The sequence below is a fragment of the Musca autumnalis genome, unplaced genomic scaffold (assembly GCF_047663935.1).
Source record: "Musca autumnalis isolate F117 unplaced genomic scaffold, ASM4766393v1 scaffold_3, whole genome shotgun sequence".
In the NCBI taxonomy this organism is placed as follows: Eukaryota; Metazoa; Arthropoda; class Insecta; order Diptera; family Muscidae; genus Musca; species Musca autumnalis.
The window spans coordinates 263,396,728-263,408,410 of NW_027411866.1; the positions used below are offsets into that span (position 1 = coordinate 263,396,728).

The 11,683-nt window shown below is 35.7% G+C and overlaps 1 long non-coding RNA gene across 1 annotated transcript in view; it reads left to right on the forward strand.

Moving 5' to 3' along the window:
• Positions 1 to 1,180: 1,180 nt before the first annotated feature.
• LOC141399527 (uncharacterized) overlaps positions 1,181 to 11,683 on the forward strand; it is a 25,671-nt gene continuing 15,168 nt past the window's right edge. The window contains exon 1 of the long non-coding RNA XR_012411861.1: positions 1,181 to 1,426. This is a non-coding gene — a long non-coding RNA (uncharacterized lncRNA). The remainder of the gene's footprint in view (positions 1,427 to 11,683) is intronic.

The window sequence follows — 11,683 nt, forward strand, 5'->3', positions numbered from 1 at the left end:
AAATGCCAATGTTTAAAGCATTGGCTGAGGGTACTAACATGCATTTGATTGTGAATGACACAATGTCTCTTTTTCTGTTAATAAATGTACACAGGTGAATTGCTTGTTGTCGTGGTCGTCGAAGCCGTAGAATACACGACCGGAAGTGAACATACATTTTCACCTGTGAAATATTGCATGAGTCAAATATCAGCAGAATCACCATGTTTAGATTAGACGCATGTATTTATGTACTTACGTACATGTTGGGCCACTGAACTAGCTGGTCATTTGAGTTGAACTGTTTGTTGTGTTTGATGTAGCAGTTTTGTAGACCATAACTTAGAAAGATTTTACGTAAATCCCATATTCAGATGTCATGCGGGTTACAGCAACACACATGTTCGGTCATTGTGGGTACATTATCGTTAATTAGTTCAAAACATAAATATTTACAGACACATATGCATGTAGAAGACCTAGGCAATTCTATTCATAGGACATAACCATTAACAGTGTTGCAAAATACAAAATTTTATCGGACTACAATTTGTAACGTGACCGTTTCATGTACTCCTACACTCACTCATTACCAGCAACTACCACTGTATAGTCGGTATAGGGGACAAGCTCCAAGCTCTCAGCAAGCTCCCAGCTCTCAGCAAGCTTCAAGCTCATAGCCAGCTCAACGCACATAGCCAGCTCAATGCTCATAGTCAGCTCCTGCACATTAACCGATCTCTTCCTGACGGCAACACGAATACCATAGAGCCGAGCCACACCCGACAGCTGCCGAGTCGACCCCCAACCGATTGCCCGAGTGGTATAGAGCCGAACAGCAACCCGATCATTGAGCCAACAACAACTATACGATTATCAACGAGCCGATATCAACAACCCTGATTTCTATCGAGCCGACAGCAACCACCCGTTTGACAACGAGTCGATATCAACAACCACGATAAACTTCGAGCCGACAACAACCACCCGATTGTCAACGAGCCGATATCAACAACCCCGATTACATAGAGTCGACAATAACCACCCGATTGTTAACGAGCCGATCTTAAGTCTTCAAGATTTTGCTTAAAAACCGCAAGTCATGATAAAATGGAACTAAAGAAAATTTTGTAGCTGTCATAACATTGTTTTATTTGTCATTAAAATAATAACTCTGATATTTTACCATAAGTGCCACATTTTGTATTTATTTAAAGCTCAGATGATTTAGTTTCGTTATTAAGTTGTCTCCTTGGAAAATGTCCAACAGAAGCAGCAATATCTGACATGGAAATCAATTTCATAAATTGGAATATCTCAGCGTCTTTTTCAACATATCAAGCTTTTCACCAATTTTGGTAAGGCAATTGGGAAGATTTTAAAGCTCCGAATGTTTTCATTTTTGAAACGCATCCAACCAAAGCAGAGTACAATTCATAAAAAATGGGTAAGTGGGATGTGCGCCAACCTATTTTGCATCATTATAAAGGTGATATTTTCCTGATACGCCAACCAACTTTGCATCATTCTAAATATGGGATTTTATACTTTCATAGCCCGGCTTTGCTTTTCGAAGGTCCCCAACCAAAGCTGTAGACGCTAAGATATATGATTTGGGAAAAAACGTTGACTTTTTATCGAAATAAGTTTTTTACCCATTCCGACCCCTGAATATTATCCGGCCATCACCAAAATCAGTAGTCTTCTTTCCCGGGACCCCATTAACCACCAACATTTCGTGACGATCCGATCAAAATTGCCACCTGTAGCGTGATTTTAAAAAATTGAAAATGGGATGCATTACCGGCTATTGCGATATCTCCGTTATTTGGTCACCTTCGCCAACCTACGTCATTATAAATATGAGATTTTCTAGTCAGGCTTTGCTTTTGGAAAGACTCCAACCAAAGCTGAGATATTCGTCATACTAACTAAATTCGCAAAAATGAAAAGTTGGGTTTTATTTGTGACTATTGTGATATCTTCGTTGTTTGACCACCTAGGACAGCCTACATCGTTAGAAAGGTGGTATTTTTACATTCATTGTAAGGTTTTGCTTTTGGTATAACCCTTATAGAAGCGGAGATATTCGCTTTGTTATAAGACCTTGACTTTTTCTCCAAATGCGCTTTTTGTCCATTCCGACCACTGAATATCATCCGACCATCACCAAAAGGATCGCCATCAACATCCAAAATCCGATTAGAATTGCGACCTGTAGCGTGATTACAAGGTTTAGATGGGCTGATAGACGGACGAAGGGACGGACTCACATAGCCACATCGACTCAGTCCGTCGAGACATTCATTTTGGTATATATGTATAAGTATAGGCCTACGACCATTATTTCGATGCGTTACAAACTTTTGGGCCAAAACCAACTTATAATACCCTCCCCATATAGTGGTGTAGGATATAAAAAACGGAATAAGAGGTCGAAGTCTAATGTCGTTTTAAAACTACTTAAAGCACCGTATATTTAAATAAAAATAGACAACAGTACAAGCAGTGAACATATGTAACTCAGAGTATGGAGTCCCTCAATTTTCCGGTAGAAACAGGCGGGATTCCTCCCTGGTCTATATCCGTACGGCATAGAAAGCTTACCCTTCACAACCAGTAAGGGTGTAAAGTAGGGCTGTCTCTTATCCCCACACGTTTTCTTATCCGTCTAGATTCTGTTCCAGAATCAAGAATGACTTCCTTGGTGACATCAATTACGCAGATGCCATTTGCTTTTTCGATCACAGCTTCGATCGCATGAAAACTAAATCGGAATTGCTTACACAAAACGCCTCCAAAGTTGGTCTACAAATAAATAAAGGGACACATCATCGAAGACGTAAAACATTTCTGCTATTTAGGTAGCAAGATTACCAAAGACAGCGAATCCGACACAGCAATCGTATTAACAAGGCTAGAAATGTGTTCTGATCGCTCAATAAACTCTGGAGATGTAATTAATGTCATCTCAACTACAACTAAAGTCAGAATATTTAACTGCTCTGCTGTATGGCTGTACGACTTGGAGTTTTACGAAAGTGACGACTCTGAAGCTCCAAGTATTTGTCAACCGTTGCTTATGCCTAAAAATATCAAATTCAAATCTAGATGTAGAAATAAGGTGGAGGAAATGGACTTGGTTAGGACAAATCTTGCGCCGAAAACGCAAAAAGGGACGCACAAGAAACACCTGGATTCATTGTACAAGAAGAGAGCTTGAATCAGTCCATATAACTGGGGACAGACCCTGATGATGATCCGACGATCGAAGTATAGGTAAACAAATAAAGATATAAAACAAAATACACTCTTGTTTTATTCAAATGCCCTACAGCCGAACAAACCCCAAGGGAAAAACATATATAAATGATATCACTATTTCATACACTGATGACAGAGTTATTCTAATATCAGATACACCCATATGATCGGATGAAACAAAAATGCAAGGAGACATGAATAATGTACTTTGATTTCAAAATCACAAACTGACTATTTTGCTGGATCCGAAACATTTTAATATATACATATACTAAAAAATCTTTATTGCATAATTTGGGGGATCACCCATGATGAAAACTGTTTTCAAAAAATGTGGATGCCATAACGGCCTAAAATAATAAAAAATATGCGTGGGTTAGGGCAACAACGCAAGTTACGTTTAAATCAAGATTAATATAAATCAATATTTGAAAAATAAATCAATAACTATGGGTGTTCAAATTTTTGAATTTTCCTGAAAAGAATAGTTGAATCAGCTAGAACTGTGTGCAATTGGATTTAACAAGGAAGAATATGCAGGTATAGCACTAGATTTTATAAAATCTGAGACAGCCTATTGTCTTGGTATTGGTATTGACCTTATTACTAACAAGTCAATAATGAATGAGGGAAATGCTTCACGTGGTCCACAGGAAATATGGTTTTAGTATTCATAATGTAGACGTGAAAGCCAATGTCACATACACAGTCAATAATTCGACCTTCCCAGTGGGAATAGGCCAAAAATGTTTGGTATCTGTACTGGAATTCTGAAACTCATTTTTTGGTTACCGACAAAAGTCGGTAAAATTAAAAAGCAAAATTAAAAACAAAAAAAGTACCAATAAAAGTTGAAAACACTGTGTGACAATTTTATTTTGGTTGCTACCTTACAGACCAAATTCGTTAATAACAGAATTTATAAGGATTTTAGTTTCAACGATTATTGTCGGTAAGCAAAAATGTGAAAAAGTTTAATGGCTTAGGATTCAGTGAATTCGATTCCCAATTATAATTCACTACAAATATTCAAAAATATAGTATTCAACATTGAAAAGCCAAAGTAACAAATCAGAGGTTTGGGAATTTATTGTTAGTTTGATTTATAGGAAAACTGTTCCGCACCTCCAAATTCCAATATAGTAATAAACCTCCTTAAAGGTATACATTTATTCATAAAATAACTTTTTAGGTATAATCAACTCAAACCTGAATGATTAATGTCAATTTACAGTCAAAAGTTTATTCATGGTACACTACTAAACATTCATATGTAATTATTTACTCATGCTTTAGGGATGTTGTATTTCCAAAACTATTTTATAATACAACAAATTTTCTTTGTAATGTATATACAATAATCAAATTTATATAAATTGGTAACTATGTCAAAGTTAGCATTTACATTTCCAAAAACATAAATATTTGTTAGAAAAATTCTTAATAAATATTCATCAAGTTATGTAAATTATATGATCAAGACTGATTCGCCACAAAACTCATAATCGAGACCAAAGGACGCAGAGTTTCATTACTTGCAGTGAATAAGACAACGACAGACATCAATAAGTTGTAAACTTTTAAAATGATTGTCAACCAATTCGAAAGCTGACCTGACAGAGCAATTTTTATGATAGATTAAAATATAATATGCACACATACATTAACATATTGTATATTGTTATGTATGTGTACTGTTGTTCTTTTACAGGGTGACCAATAAGATATGTCGGAGCTACAAACCCGAATAATAAAAAAACCTTGAAAACCAGCGAGTTCTGCCGCATCTTTAAATATGAGGACCGCAAATTATTATAAATTGCACTTACCTAATCGTTAGTCGCAACAATATGTAAGGATTGACCGCTCTAATCTCCTAAGCCTTTCAATTTGGCTCGAAAAATGCCAGTCTGCCCGAAAATTTCTATACATATAGGACATATACATATATATGCATGTATGTAGCCAGTGGTCATTTTTGGAGGGCATGTCGCTTACAAAAAATTGTAGAAGCGATAGTGTACTGTTTCATTTTGTATCCAATACCTGTGTGCCAATCTGGGTCAAAGGTTCTAGTCACGGTTAGGGCATGTTCTGTGGACTTGAGTATCACACTTTCTGTGGAACCCTGTTTGTCCATTCACACATAGCAATGCATAAGGCTAACTGTCACATTCATTCGTTTATTCATTTATTATTGTCTTGCCACAAAATTCCAATACAATCGTTTGGAATGTTCACAATCAGCAGAATGTACATTTAATTGGTGCAAATGTCCATTACAATGTGGCCATGATATGAAAAGGAAAAATATGTATACTTTAGATTCGGTAAGGGTATATATTTTAAACACTATGTAGTTGAAATTGTAATCCACAAATTAAAGGTATGCAGAAGACATTGTAAATTTTGCAAATATTTTTGTCAATAATAAATATTTTTTACGCCAGACCCTAATATGTATATCAGTGTATATTAGGGTGGTTTTAAAAAATCGATGTCGGATTTTTTTATGCGGCACCTTCCTAAAATGTTTAGTTTTGTTAAAAGATTGCCAAAGTTTGAGCTCAATCGGAATATGTTAACACGTGCCATTGGAGCCTCAAAGTTCCCATGGGCCCTTTATATAGTTAATATAAAATCTACAGACCACATTTATTGTCCAATCGATGAAAACAGTTTACCAGTTCTTTGTAGTGGCTAAACATAAAAAATCGGACTTCGATTTTTCCCCTTTTAGTTAAAACCAGTCTAGTGTATGCTGTTGCTTTTGTAGCTTCTTATCTAAGGGGTAGGACATGTTTAATAGTGAACAAATAAACACAAATCATTCTCTGTTCCTCGCCATGTTAGGGTTTCATGGAGTTTTTAGGCCATTACCTCAGGAAATATGGTCTTACCCGCGGGAGTAGACTGATATGGTCCATATCCAAACCCGATCTATATCCGGAAGGAGTAATACGATTTGTAAAGTTTGGAATAAATCGATTGCACCCTTCGGTAGTTATCGTTGACACAATTTCACAGAAAAATTTCAAACTTCTGTGGGGGAGCTACCCGAAGGAGTGGACTTATATGGGTCAACTTCGAACTTAAACTAAGTTTGGGCAAGTTCAAAATTTGGTTCGGTTGATCCGTTCTAGAGTTATCGTGCACACCAGCCGGACAGACGGACAGGGCTAAATCGACTAGAAATTGTTTGAAAGGACTTCGCCCAAACACTCTTGGGGTCTAAAACTATTATTTCGATGAGGCACATTTACTCGTTGCCCAAAGGCTGAGGGTATAAAAAGCAAGAAATAGGAAGTACTGACGATTTTTTGGTCGAATTATGGACAAATATTCTGTATCGGGCGACATATTAATTTGTGATATTGACAAAATTATCGCAGTTTTAGAGATGAACAAGAAGAGTACGAATTCGGGAGATCACTATAAACAGAGGAGTCAGAAAGAAAAGCAGACGAAGATAGTTACTTTTATCAAGTATCGAAGTAATCGGATCCCTCTGGAAAGGTCTGGGCGATGGATATCCCCAGATGCACATCAGATTTTCTTTAAAGAAAGTTTCCGGATGGACCGTGACCGTTCAATATATATTATATGAACGAACAACTGAAATCCATGGAAAATACGACAGAGAAAATCGCCAACATGTTTCAAAACTATGAGACTAAATAACCTACAGCAATAAAACTATCCCAATCTCACTTAAATACCGCTACAAAAACCAGCATTCAAAAAATGAGAGTTTTCCCTATGGTTATCGGGTTTGCGGTAATGCAGCAAGGTAATACTGGGTACACACTTCCAGTTTTGAATGACATCAAAATCGTTTGCTTGAAAGTGTGATGGTCCGTGTTTGTCGTTTGTCGTCCACGTACATTATCGTTGAGGGACAGCCGGAAATAGATAAAAACTGAAATTTAAAACTGACAGACTGATTGATGTCTTAAAGAGTGCATGAGTAGGAAGTTAAGAATGCTGAATTCTTCATTTTTACAATTTTATCTCGAAACCTGAGTAGGAAGTTAAGAATGCTGAATTCATCATTTTTTACAATTTTATCTCGAAACCTTTTCAAGGAAGATTTTCATCTAATAGCAATCCTAAATGAAAATGTTCATCTGATATAATTCGAACGTGTGGAAAAACCATCAAAATACCTGTGTACCAGATATGTATATAGCCAATCTGGCTGGAAAGTGCTAAGAACATTAAAAAGCTCATAAAATCCGGTTTGTAACATTGTGTTCCCCAAAGACTTTCGTGATATTTTGGTTAAAATATGTTTATCATGTATTATGTCATGCAATTTTTGCTTACATGAAAAATCGCCATTTTGGACCATAAAATAGTAATTTTTCAATTATGGGCCAAAAAATCGTCAAAATGAAGATAAATCATCAAATTCTCCCACACTGCACAGATCACTTAATCCTTTTGTTCGCAGACTTTTATTTTATTTTCAAAATATTCAAAATACATATTATATTATATTAAACTAGCGGACCCGGCGAACTTCGTCTCGCTATTAAGGAATAAAATTTCATACAAAAACTCAATTTTCGATTTTTGCCAATTTTCCGACTTTTCCAGAGGGATTTCCAAAATTTTCTTCCGTAAAGACCTTCTCCTCGAAAATGCGAAGAACTGACAAAAAATTTTACAGAAATCGGCCTAGCCGTTCTCATTTTATGAATTACTATACATTTTTTACACCATTTTTATATATATAGATTCACGCAAAATATTCAGTTGGCCTGAATAAATTATTCACCACGTAAACCTTTCATATTTATAGTTGTACGCAGACTTATGTGGTCTGGTGTATCTATTGTATTTGCGAATTGTTTATTAATATAAAATTGGCAACTTACATAATAATTCGAATTTCCATACGTATTGGGAAATTTATGCCCGAGAGACAGAGCAATACTGCTACGGAAATTAGTAAAATTTGTACAAAAACACGTTGCACTTATAAGCAACGTAATAACAAACATCACAAGTAATTACATAATTTTATTTCGACAGAACCAATTTGGACATCTCAACTTTTCGCATTGAAATTGAAATTGGGTTGATTTTGACAGTAGAAATGGATGGGGTTTATGAACGCTATGAATGTAAGTATGGTTATCCAAAGATGCATACATACATAGATATTACATGCATACATATGTATCTAATTGTGTAATTTGTCATACATAGGTACATATGTAGCTACATACAGTTTGACAACAAATGTATAGCATTGACCAAAATTTGTAATAAATTTCATAATAATTGTTCGTTTGTGGCAATAAACTATGTAAAAACGGATTTTTGTGTAAATCTCTTGCTATTGATCCTCAAAACAATGTTCCGTCGAAATAAACAACATTTATTTGGAATTTGTAAGAAATACGGACTAGAATATGAACTACCTACTACTTTGAGGTGACAATAAATGTATTGCAAAGGGAAAAACAGTACTATAAAACGAATCATTTGCGCAAATTTTTATAGTCATTATGTATTTTTATGACTTTTTCGGCTAATAATAGACTAACAGTATTGAATGTGATAAAGATCAGTGATAAAAAAGCCGTCATGGAGGGTCTTCATACAGTTAAAAATCGCTTAAAACAATGACGAATCGGCCACAGACAAGTATGCAAAGAATGAATATTTGACTCAATATGTACGCAGCAAAATGTTCGATGCCAAAGATGCCATTCAATCATGGGTGCAAGTGATCTGGCATGCCATCTTTTTAGCATCTTCATCGATGAATTTTATATGAGTGTGAACCTCAAAAGCTGCTATTCATTTTTGAATCCAAAGCATGTCATTTTCACCAATGTTTTGAAATGACATTATCATTACGACGAGAGTTTTAACAACGTTGGTTGTAATTTCGAGTCACCCACAACATCAAGCCTACTGTAATCTTATATATTTAGAAAAATGTGTATACATAAAAACACAAAATTCATCTCTATTGGATCGATGGAATGTGTTTAAATGCGCATGAAACAAGTAAGAAAGTATCAGTCAGCTGAGCCGACAGATATATACCCTCAGCCACGTACCCGAAGAAAAAATGTTAACACAATACTTCTGTAGGTTTTTTAGCTGTTGGGAAAATTTTCCAGGATGGAAAGGGCCGCAAAAAACTACATGTTGCAACAAAATTCAGAATGATCCAAGACGAGTGCATTTTTTCCAACCTTTGGGTAGGGTGTACCCATAGGAGTGATCCGATGTAGTACATATTCGGACCTAATACAAATCTGTAGGAAATATTTTTTTCTTTATTAGTCTATGGATATTTTCCTTACAGACTATATAAATAAATATGTTGTACTTAATTTTCTGAATTTAAATATATTACAATTTTACTTTTCAATTTACAAAGTTTGAGCTAAATCGATTTCTCTTAAAGGGTTATTTTACACATTAGCCAGTTTAGGTGGTGCCGGTAGGATTTTCTGGACCTGTTTGGGTCATTACCTCAGGAAGTATGGACTTTCCCACGAAAAAAAATTACAACGTCGTAACAGGGGCCGAAAGTGCAACCGGCTGCGTCACAAATAAATAAGATCAGAGAGGAGTTGTTAAACTATACTTTTTCAAAATTTTGTGTGGGAGGTACTCAAATGAGTGGACCGATATAGTCCATATTAGAAAGTAATATTACCAATAGCAAAGTTTGGCTCAATTCGGTTATTCCCTCCTAGAGTTATCATGCCCACAATCTTGGCGAACAATTTTGAACCTTTGTGGGGGAGGTACCGGAAGGAGTGGAACGATATGGTCTATCTTCGAATTTAAACTAAGTTTGGACAAAATATTGAAAGATCCAAAATTTTAACCAAATATGTTGATCCGTTCGAGATTTATCGTGCACTCCAACTACGACACATGGTATTATATGGGTTGTTTGCAGTTTTCGTGCTGATTTCTGAGGATATATGGACTTGCCCCTGAAAAAAGTTATATCGTCGTAATGGGGGTAGTGAATACAAGTGGCTGCAACAAAAATCAAAGCGATTCGAGAGCAGGCCTTAAACTGCACTTAAGCAAAATTTTGTGTGGGAGGTACCCGAAAGAGTGAACCAATAGGGTCCATATTGGAACCTCATCTATGTCTGGTAGAAATGTCACGATGTGCAAAGTATGTACTAATTCGGTTACTCCCTTCAAGAGTTATCGTTCGGACAATTTTTCCGAACATTTTTGAACTTTTGTGGGGGAGGTACCTGAAGGAGTGGACCGATATGCCCTATCTTCGAACTTAAATCAAACCTGGACAAAATATTTCGATACCCAAAATTTGAACCGAATCAATTGATCCGTTCGAGAGTTATCGTGCGCACCAATCAGCCAGACAGCAGACGGACGGACGGACATTGCTAGATCGACTCAAAATTGTCTGAAACGGATATCGTACAAACATACTTGGGGTCTAAAACCATTATTTCGATGAGGCACATTTTTGGCCGTATCAAAGTGTAAATACCCTCTTTAGCCTAAAGGCTGAGGGTATAAAGATCGGATCTTTCACAACTTCCTTTGCATGGCTTCAAATGCTGAAGGAAAGATCGGATCTTTCAGGATTTCGTTTGAACCAATGCAAAAGATGCCATGAAATCACGTCATCGCATGGAAACCCTTCCTTCAAATTTTTCTGGGTATTGTCGGAAAAAACATCAAAATACCTGTGAAAAGTATAGAGAAAAATAGACCCTCAGTGCAGTAATTTAAAACAACCTACAACAGAGCTTTATTTACTCCCTCAATAGTATTGGAAAGACTTAATTTTTACAAAATATATAGATATTATCCTCTACTATCATAATAAATCACAAAAAGTGTGCCAAATCCAGTAAATCCCATCGAATATGAAAATAAAGCTGGAATACCGAATTTTTGCGTAGTATATTCTATACCAAGAAAAAGCTATGTAAAAGTAGTAAGTATGCGAAATCGTTTTCACGAACATAATAATGATTGCGAAGACATTCCTACTGACATCATTAGGAAATATTTAATAGCCATTATACCTCGTGCCAATTAACTAAGTTGATTAAAGCTCCAATTAATGCCCAAGTGGATAAACAACTCATTAAGGAACACACATTTGGTAATTCTCCATGAAATCATAGATTTGGTAATTTTTGCAATACATTTATTGTCACCTCAAAGTAGTCTTATTCTAGTCCGTATTTATTATAAATAGCAAATAAACTTTGCATATTTTTGCGGAACATTGTTTTGAGGATCAATAGCAAGAGATTTACACAAAAAACCGTAAAGTTTTTACATAATTTGTTGCAATAAACGAATAATTAATATGCAAATTTTTACAATGTTGGTCTTTGCAATACATTTGTTGTCAAACTGTATGTACAGTTAGACAACTAAATAATTGGAAATCAAAATTGTAAACATT